Raw genomic sequence first — 10419 nt, 5'->3', positions numbered from 1 at the left:
CCCCAAACTAATCCCACTGCCCCACTCTCTCCCCATAGTCCTGTATCAATCGCCAAACGAATCCCACTGCCCCGCTCTCTCCCCATAGTCCTGTATCAATCCCGAAACTAATCCCACTGCCCTGCTCTCTCCCCACATTCCTGTATCAATCCCCAAACTAATCCCACTGCCCCGCTCTCTCCCCATAGTCCTGTATCAATCCCACACAAACTAATCCCACTGACCTGCTCTCTCCCCATAGTACTGTACCAATCCCCAAACTAATCCCACTGCCCCGCTCTCTCCCCATCGTCCTGTATCAATCCCCAAACTAATCCCACTGCCCTGCTCTCTCCCCACAGTCCTGTATCAATCCCCAAACTAATCCCACTGCCCCGCTCTCTCCCCATGGTCCTTTATCAATCCCACACAAACTAATCCCACTGCCCTGCTCTCTCCCCATAGTACTGTACCAATCCCCAAACTAATCACACTGCCCCGCTCTCTCCCCATAGACCTGTATCGATCCCGAAACTAATCCCACTGCCCCACTCTCTCCCCATAGTCCTGTATCAATCTCACACAAACTAATCCCACTGCCCTGCTCTCTCCCCATAGTACTGTACCAATCCCCAAACTAATCACACTGCCCCGCTCTCTCCCCATAGACCTGTATCAATCCTGAAACTAATCCCACTGCCCCGCTCTCTCCTCATAGTCCTGCATGAATCCGACACAAACTAATCGCCCTGCCACGCTCCCTCCCCATAGTCCTGTATCAATCTCACACAAACTAATATCACTGCCCCGCTCTCTCCTCATAGTCCTGTATCAATCCCCAAACTAATCCCACTGCCCCGCTCTCTCCTCATAGTCCTGTATAAATCCCCAAAGTAATCCCACTGCCCCGCTCTCTCCCCATAGTCCTGTATCAATCTCACACAAACTAATCCCACTCCCCCGCTCTCAACCCATATACCTGTATCAATCCCCAACCTAATCCCACTGCCCCGCTCTCTCCCCATATACCTGCATCAATCCCCAAACTAATCCCACTGCCCCGCTCTCTCCCCATAGTCCTGTATCAATCGCCAAACTAATCCCACTGCCCCGCTCTCTCCCCATAGTCCTGTATCAATCTCACACAAACTAATCTCTCTGCCCCGCTCTCTCCTCATAGTCCTGTATCAATCTCACACAAACTAATCTCACTTTCCCGCTCTCTCCCCATAGTCCTGTATCAATCTCACACAAACTAATCCCATTGCCCCGCTCTTTCCTCATAGACCTGTATCAATCCCCAAACTAATCCCACTGCCCTGCTCTCGCCCCATAGTCCTGTATCAATCCCAAACTAATCCCACTGCCCCGCTCTCACCTCATAGTCTTGTATCAATCTCAAACTAATCCCATTGCATCGCTCTCTCTTCATAGTCCTGTATCAATCCCCAAACTAATCCCACTGCCCCGCTCTCTCCCCATCGTCCTGTATCAATCCCCAAACGAATCCCACTGCCCCGCTCTCTCCCCATAGTCCTGTATCAATCCCCAAACCAATGCCACTGCCCCGTTCTCTCCCCATTTTCCTTTATCAATCCCCAAACTAATCCCACTGCCCCGCTCTCTCCCCATAGTCCTGTATCAATCTCACACAACCTAATCCCACTCCCCCGCTCTCAACCCATATACCTGTATCAAACCCCAACCTAATCCCACTGCCCCGCTCACTCCCCATAGACCTTTATCAATACCCAAACTAATCCCACTGCCCGCTCTCTCCTCATAGTCCTGTATCAATCTCACACAAACTAATCCCACTGCCCCGCTCTCTCCCCATATACCTGGATCAATCCCCAAACTAATCCCACTGCCCCGCTCTCTCCCCATAGTCCTGTATCAATCGCCAAACTAATCCCACTGCCCCGCTCTCTCCCCATAGTCCTGTATCAATCTCACACAAACTAATCTCTCTGCCCCGCTCTCTCCCCATAGTCCTGTATCAATCCGCAAACTAATCCCACTGCCCCGCTCTCTCCTCATAGTCCTGTATCAATCCCCAAACTAATCCCACTGCCCCGCTCTCTCCTCATAGTCCTGATCAGTCCCAAAGCTAATCCCACAGCCCCGCTCTCTCCCCATTGCCCTGTATGAATTCCCAAACTAATCCCACTGCCCCGCTCTCTCCCCATAGACCTGTATCAATCCCCAAACTAATCCGACTGCCCAGCTCTCTCCCCATAGTCCTGTATCAATCGCCAAACTAATCCCACTGCCCCACTCTCTCCCCATAGTCCTGTATCAATCTCACACAAACTAATCCCACTGCCCCGCTCTCTCCCCATAGTCCTGTATCAATCCCCAAACTAATCCCACTGCCCCGCTCTCTCCTCATAGTCCTGTATCAATCCCCAAACTAATCCCACTGCCCCGCTCTCTCCCCATAGTCCTGTATCAATCGCCAAACTAATCCCACTGCCCCGCTCTCTCCCCATAGTCCTGTATCAATCCCCAAACTAATCCCACTGCCCTGCTCTCTCCCCACATTCCTGTATCAATCCCCAAACTAATCCCACTGCCCAGCTCTCTCCCCATAGTCCTTTATCAATCCCACACAAACTAATCCCACTGCCCTGCTCTCTCCCCATAGTACTGTATCTATCCCCAAACTAATCACACTGCCCCGTTCTCTCCCCATAGTCCTTTATAAATCACGAAACTAATCCCACTGCCCCGCTCTCTCCCCATAATCCTGTATCAATCCCCAAACTAATCCCATTGCCCCGCTCTCTCCTCATAGTCCTGTTTCAATCCCACACAAACTAATCCCACTGCCCCGCTCTCTCCTCATAGTCCTGTATAAATCCCCAAACTAATCCCACTGTCCCGCTCTCTCCCCATAGTCCTGTATCAATCTCACACAAACTAATCCCACTGCCCCGCTCTCTCCCCATAGTCCTGTATCAATCTCACACAAACTAATCTCTCTGCCCCGCTCTCTCCCCATAGTCCTGTATCAATCCGCAAACTAATCCCACTGCCCCGCTCTCTCCTCATAGTCCTGTATCAATCCCCAAACTAATCCCACTGCCCAGCTCTCTCCTCATAGTCCTGATCAGTCCCAAAGCTAATCCCACAGCCCCGCTCTCTCCCCATTGCCCTGTATGAATTCCCAAACTAATCCCACTGCCCCGCTCTCTCCCCATAGACCTGTATCAATCCCCAAACTAATCCGACTGCCCAGCTCTCTCCCCATAGTCCTGTATCAATCCCCAAACTAATCCCACTGCCCCGCTCTTTCCTCATATTCCTGTATCAATCCCCAAACAAACTAATTCCTCTGCCCTGCTCTTTCACCATAGTCCTGTATCAATCCCGAAACTAATCCCACTGCCCCACTCTCTCCCCATAGTCCTGTATCAATCTCACACAAACTAATCCCACTGCCCCGCTCTCTCCCCATAGTCCTGTATCAATCCCCAAACTAATCCCACTGCCCCGCTCTCTCCTCATAGTCCTGTATCAATCCCCAAACTAATCCCACTGCCCCGCTCTCTCCCCATAGTCCTGTATCAATCGCCAAACTAATCCCACTGCCCCGCTCTCTCCCCAAATTCCTGTATCAATCCCCAAACTAATCCCACTGCCCTGCTCTCTCCCCACATTCCTGCATCAATCCCCAAACTAATCCCACTGCCCAGCTCTCTCCCCATAGTCCTTTATCAATCCCACACAAACTAATCCCACTGCCCTGCTCTCTCCCCATACTACTGTATCTATCCCCAAACTAATCACACTGCCCCGCTCTCTCCCCATAGTCCTTTATAAATCCCGAAACTAATCCCACTGCCCCGCTCTCTCCCCATAATCCTGTATCAATCCCCAAACTAATCCCATTGCCCCGCTCTCTCCTCATAGTCCTGTTTCAATCCCACACAAACTAATCCCACTGCCCCGCTCTCTCCTCATAGTCCTGTATAAATCCCCAAACTAATCCCACTGTCCCGCTCTCTCCCCATAGTCCTGTATCAATCTCACACAAACTAATCCCACTGCCCCGCTCTCAACCCATATACCTGTATCAATCCCCAACCTAATCCCACTGCCCCGCTCACTCCCCATAGACCTCTATCAATCCCTAAACTAATCCCACTGCCCGCTCTCTCCTCATAGTCCTGTATCAATCTCACACGAACTAATCCCAATGCCCCGCTCTCTCCCCATCTTCCTGTGTCAATCCCCAAACTAATCCCACTGCCCCGCACTCTCCCCATAGTCCTGTATCAATCGCCAAACTAATCCCACTGCCCCGCTCTCTCCCCATAGTCCTGTATCAATCTCACACAAACTAATCTCTCTGCCCCGCTCTCTCCCCATAGTCCTGTATCAATCCCCAAACTAATCCCACTGCCCCGCTCTCTCCTCATAGTCCTGTATCAATCCCGAAACTAATCCCACTGCCCCGCTCTCTCCTCATAGTCCTGATCAATCCCAAATCTGATTCCACTGTCCCGCTCTCTCCTCATAGTCCTGTATCAATCTCACACGAACTAATCCCAATGCCCCGCTCTCTCCCCATCTTCCTGTGTCAATCCCCAAACTAATCCCACTGCCCCACTCTCTCCCCATAGTCCTGTATCAATCGCCAAACTAATCCCACTGCCCCGCTCGTTCCCCATAGTCCTGTATCAATCGCCAAACTAATCCCACTGCCCCGCTCTCTCCCCATAGTCCTGTATCAATCTCACACAAACTAATCTCTCTGCCCCGCTCTCTCCTCATAGTCCTGTATCAATCTCACACAAACTAATCTCACTTTCCCGCTCTCTCCCCATAGTCCTGTATCAATCTCACACAAACTAATCCCATTGCCCCGCTCTTTCCTCATAGACCTGTATCAATCCCCAAACTAATCCCACTGCCCTGCTCTCGCCCCATAGTCCTGTATCAATCCCAAACTAATCCCACTGCCCCGCACTCACCTCATAGTCTTGTATCAATCTCAAACTAATCCCATTGCATCGCTCTCTCTTCATAGTCCTGTATCAATCCCCAAACTAATCCCACTGCCCCGCTCTCTCCCCATCGTCCTGTATCAATCCCCATACGAATCCCACTGCCCCGCTCTCTCCCCATAGTCCTGTATCAATCCCCAAACCAATGCCACTGCCCCGTTCTCTCCCCATTTTCCTTTATCAATCCCCAAACTAATCCCACTGCCCCGCTCTCTCCCCATAGTCCTGTATCAATCTCACACAACCTAATCCCACTCCCCCGCTCTCAACCCATATACCTGTATCAAACCCCAACCTAATCCCACTGCCCCGCTCACTCCCCATAGACCTTTATCAATACCCAAACTAATCCCACTGCCCGCTCTCTCCTCATAGTCCTGTATCAATCTCACACAAACTAATCCCACTGCCCCGCTCTCTCCCCATATACCTGGATCAATCCCCAAACTAATCCCACTGCCCCGCTCTCTCCCCATAGTCCTGTATCAATCGCCAAACTAATCCCACTGCCCCGCTCTCTCCCCATAGTCCTGTATCAATCTCACACAAACTAATCTCTCTGCCCCGCTCTCTCCCCATAGTCCTGTATCAATCCGCAAACTAATCCCACTGCCCCGCTCTCTCCTCATAGTCCTGTATCAATCCCCAAACTAATCCCACTGCCCCGCTCTCTCCTCATAGTCCTGATCAGTCCCAAATCTAATCCCACAGCCCCGCTCTCTCCCCATTGCCCTGTATGAATTCCCAAACTAATCCCACTGCCCCGCTCTCTCCCCATAGACCTGTATCAATCCCCAAACTAATCCGACTGCCCAGCTCTCTCCCCATAGTCCTGTATCAATCGCCAAACTAATCCCACTGCCCCACTCTCTCCCCATAGTCCTGTATCAATCTCACACAAACTAATCCCACTGCCCCGCTCTCTCCCCATAGTCCTGTATCAATCCCCAAACTAATCCCACTGCCCCGCTCTCTCCTCATAGTCCTGTATCAATCCCCAAACTAATCCCATTGCCCCGCTCTCTCCCCATAGTCCTGTATCAATCGCCAAACTAATCCCACTGCCCCGCTCTCTCCCCATAGTCCTGTATCAATCCCCAAACTAATCCCACTGCCCTGCTCTCTCCCCACATTCCTGTATCAATCCCCAAACTAATCCCACTGCCCAGCTCTCTCCCCATAGTCCTTTATCAATCCCACACAAACTAATCCCACTGCCCTGCTCTCTCCCCATAGTACTGTATCTATCCCCAAACTAATCACACTGCCCAGCTCTCTCCCCATAGTCCTTTATAAATCACGAAACTAATCCCACTGCCCCGCTCTCTCCCCATAATCCTGTATCAATCCCCAAACTAATCCCATTGCCCCGCTCTCTCCTCATAGTCCTGTTTCAATCCCACACAAACTAATCCCACTGCCCCGCTCTCTCCTCATAGTCCTGTATAAATCCCCAAACTAATCCCACTGTCCCGCTCTCTCCCCATAGTCCTGTATCAATCTCACACAAACTAATCCCACTGCCCCGCTCTCTCCCCATAGTCCTGTATCAATCTCACACAAACTAATCTCTCTGCCCCGCTCTCTCCCCATAGTCCTGTATCAATCCGCAAACTAATCCCACTGCCCCGCTCTCTCCTCATAGTCCTGTATCAATCCCCAAACTAATCCCACTGCCCAGCTCTCTCCTCATAGTCCTGATCAGTCCCAAAGCTAATCCCACAGCCCCGCTCTCTCCCCATTGCCCTGTATGAATTCCCAAACTAATCCCACTGCCCCGCTCTCTCCCCATAGACCTGTATCAATCCCCAAACTAATCCGACTGCCCAGCTCTCTCCCCATAGTCCTGTATCAATCCCCAAACTAATCCCACTGCCCCGCTCTTTCCTCATATTCCTGTATCAATCCCCAAACAAACTAATTCCTCTGCCCTGCTCTTTCACCATAGTCCTGTATCAATCCCGAAACTAATCCCACTGCCCCGCTCTCTCCCCAAATTCCTGTATCAATCCCCAAACTAATCCCACTGCCCTGCTCTCTCCCCACATTCCTGCATCAATCCCCAAACTAATCCCACTGCCCAGCTCTCTCCCCATAGTCCTTTATCAATCCCACACAAACTAATCCCACTGCCCTGCTCTCTCCCCATAGTACTGTATCTATCGCCAAACTAATCACACTGCCCCGCTCTCTCCCCATAGTCCTTTATAAATCCCGAAACTAATCCCACTGTCCCGCTCTCTCCCCATAATCCTGTATCAATCCCCAAACTAATCCCATTGCCCCGCTCTCTCCTCATAGTCCTGTTTCAATCCCACACAAACTAATCCCACTGCCCCGCTCTCTCCTCATAGTCCTGTATAAATCCCCAAACTAATCCCACTGTCCCGCTCTCTCCCCATAGTCCTGTATCAATCTCACACAAACTAATCCCACTGCCCCGCTCTCAACCCATATACCTGTATCAATCCCCAACCTAATCCCACTGCCCCGCTCACTCCCCATAGACCTGTATCAATCCCTAAACTAATCCCACTGCCCGCTCTCTCCTCATAGACCTGTATCAATCTCACACGAACTAATCCCAATGCCCCGCTCTCTCCCCATCTTCCTGTGTCAATCCCCAAACTAATCCCACTGCCCCGCACTCTCCCCATAGTCCTGTATCAATCGCCAAACTAATCCCACTGCCCCGCTCTCTCCCCATAGTCCTGTATCAATCTCACACAAACTAATCTCTCTGCCCCGCTCTCTCCCCATAGTCCTGTATCAATCCCCAAACTAATCCCACTGCCCCGCTCTCTCCTCATAGTCCTGTATCAATCCCGAAACTAATCCCACTGCCCCGCTCTCTCCTCATAGTCCTGATCAATCCCAAATCTGATTCCACTGTCCCGCTCTCTCCTCATAGTCCTGTATCAATCTCACACGAACTAATCCCAATGCCCCGCTCTCTCCCCATCTTCCTGTGTCAATCCCCAAACTAATCCCACTGCCCCACTCTCTCCCCATAGTCCTGTATCAATCGCCAAACTAATCCCACTGCCCCGCTCGTTCCCCATAGTCCTGTATCAATCCCAAAACTAATCCCACTGCCCTGCTCTCTCCCCACACTCCTGTATTAATCCCCAAACTAATCCCACTGCCCCGCTCTCTCCCCATAGTCCTATATCAATCCCACACAAACTAATCCCACTGCCCCGCTCTCTCCCCATAGTCCTATATCAATCCCACACAAACTAATCCCACTGCCCCGCTCTCTCCCCATAGTCCTGTATCAATCTCACACAAACTACTCCCACTGCCCCGCTCTCTCCTCATAGTCCTGTATCAATCTCACATAAACTAATCCCATTGCCCCGCTCTTTCCTCATAGACCTGTATCAATCCCCAAACTAATCCCACTGCCCTGCTCTCGCCCCATAGTCCTGTATCAATCCCAAACTAATCCCACTGCCCCGCTCTCTCCCCATAGCCCTGTATCAATCCCCAAACAAATCCCACTGTCCCGCTTTCTTCCCATAGTCATGTATCAATCCCAAAGCTAATCCCACAGCCCCGCTCTCTCCCCAGAGCCCTGTATGAATTCCCAAACTAATCCCACTGCCCCGCTCTCTCCCCATAGACCTGTATCAATCCCCAAACTAATCCGACTGCCCAGCTCTCTCCCCATAGTCCTGTATCAATCCCCAAACTAATCCCACTGCCCCGCTCTTTCCTCATATTCCTGTATCAATCCCCAAACAAACTAATTCCTCTGCCCCGCTCTTTCACCATAGTCCTGTATCAATCCCGAAACTAATCCCACTGCCCCACTCTCTCCCCATAGTCCTGTATCAATCTCACACAAAATAATCCCACTGCCCCGCTCTCTCCCGATAGTCCTGTATCAATCCCCAAACTAATCCCACTGCCCCGCTCTCTCCTCATAGTCCTGTATCAATCCCCAAACTAATCCCACTGCCCCGCTCTCTCCCCATAGTCCTGTATCAATCCCCAAACTAATCCCACTGCCCTGCTCTCTCGCCACAGTCCTGTATCAATCCCCAAACTAATCCCACTGCCCCGCTCTCTCCCCATAGTCCTTTATCAATCCCACACGAACTAATCCCACTGCCCTGCTCTCTCCCCATAGTACTGTACCTATCCCCAAACTAATCCCACTGCCCCGCTCTCTCCCCATAGTCCTGTATCAATCCCCAAACTAATCCCACTGCCCTGCTCTCTCGCCACAGTCCTGTATCAATCCACAAACTAATCCCACTGCCCCGCTCTCTCCCCATAGTCCTTTATCAATCCCACGCGAACTAATCCCACTGCCCTGCTCTCTCCTCATAGTCCTGTATAAATCCCCAAACTAATCCCACTGCCCCGCGCTCTCCCCATAATCCTGTATCAATCACCAAACTAATCCCACTGCCCCGCTCTCTCCCCATAGACCTGTATCAATCCCCAAACTAATCCCACTGCCCGCTCTCTCCTCATAGTCCTGTATCAATCTCACACAAACTAATCCCACTGCCCCGCTCTCTCCCCATAGTCCTTTATAAATCCCGAAACTAATCCCACTGCCCCGCTCTCTCCCCATAGCCCTGTATCAATCCCCAAACAAATCCCACTGTCCCGCTTTCTTCCCATAGTCATGTATCAATCCCAAAGCTAATCCCACAGCCCCGCTCTCTCCCCAGAGCCCTGTATGAATTCCCAAACTAATCCCACTGCCCCGCTCTCTCCCCATAGACCTGTATCAATCCCCAAACTAATCCGACTGCCCAGCTCTCTCCCCATAGTCCTGTATCAATCCCCAAACTAATCCCACTGCCCCGCTCTTTCCTCATATTCCTGTATCAATCCCCAAACAAACTAATTCCTCTGCCCCGCTCTTTCACCATAGTCCTGTATCAATCCCGAAACTAATCCCACTGCCCCACTCTCTCCCCATAGTCCTGTATCAATCTCACACAAAATAATCCCACTGCCCCGCTCTCTCCCGATAGTCCTGTATCAATCCCCAAACTAATCCCACTGCCCCGCTCTCTCCTCATAGTCCTGTATCAATCCCCAAACTAATCCCACTGCCCCGCTCTCTCCCCATAGTCCTGTATCAATCCCCAAACTAATCCCACTGCCCTGCTCTCTCGCCACAGTCCTGTATCAATCCCCAAACTAATCCCACTGCCCCGCTCTCTCCCCATAGTCCTTTATCAATCCCACACGAACTAATCCCACTGCCCTGCTCTCTCCCCATAGTACTGTACCTATCCCCAAACTAATCCCACTGCCCCGCTCTCTCCCCATAGTCCTGTATCAATCCCCAAACTAATCCCACTGCCCTGCTCTCTCGCCACAGTCCTGTATCAATCCACAAACTAATCCCACTGCCCCGCTCTCTCCCCATAGTCCTTTATCAATCCCACGCGAACTAATC

Source organism: Pristiophorus japonicus, chromosome 25 (assembly GCF_044704955.1).
Source record: "Pristiophorus japonicus isolate sPriJap1 chromosome 25, sPriJap1.hap1, whole genome shotgun sequence".
Classification (NCBI taxonomy): Eukaryota; Metazoa; Chordata; class Chondrichthyes; family Pristiophoridae; genus Pristiophorus; species Pristiophorus japonicus.
Note: the sequence above shows the minus strand (reverse complement) of the source record.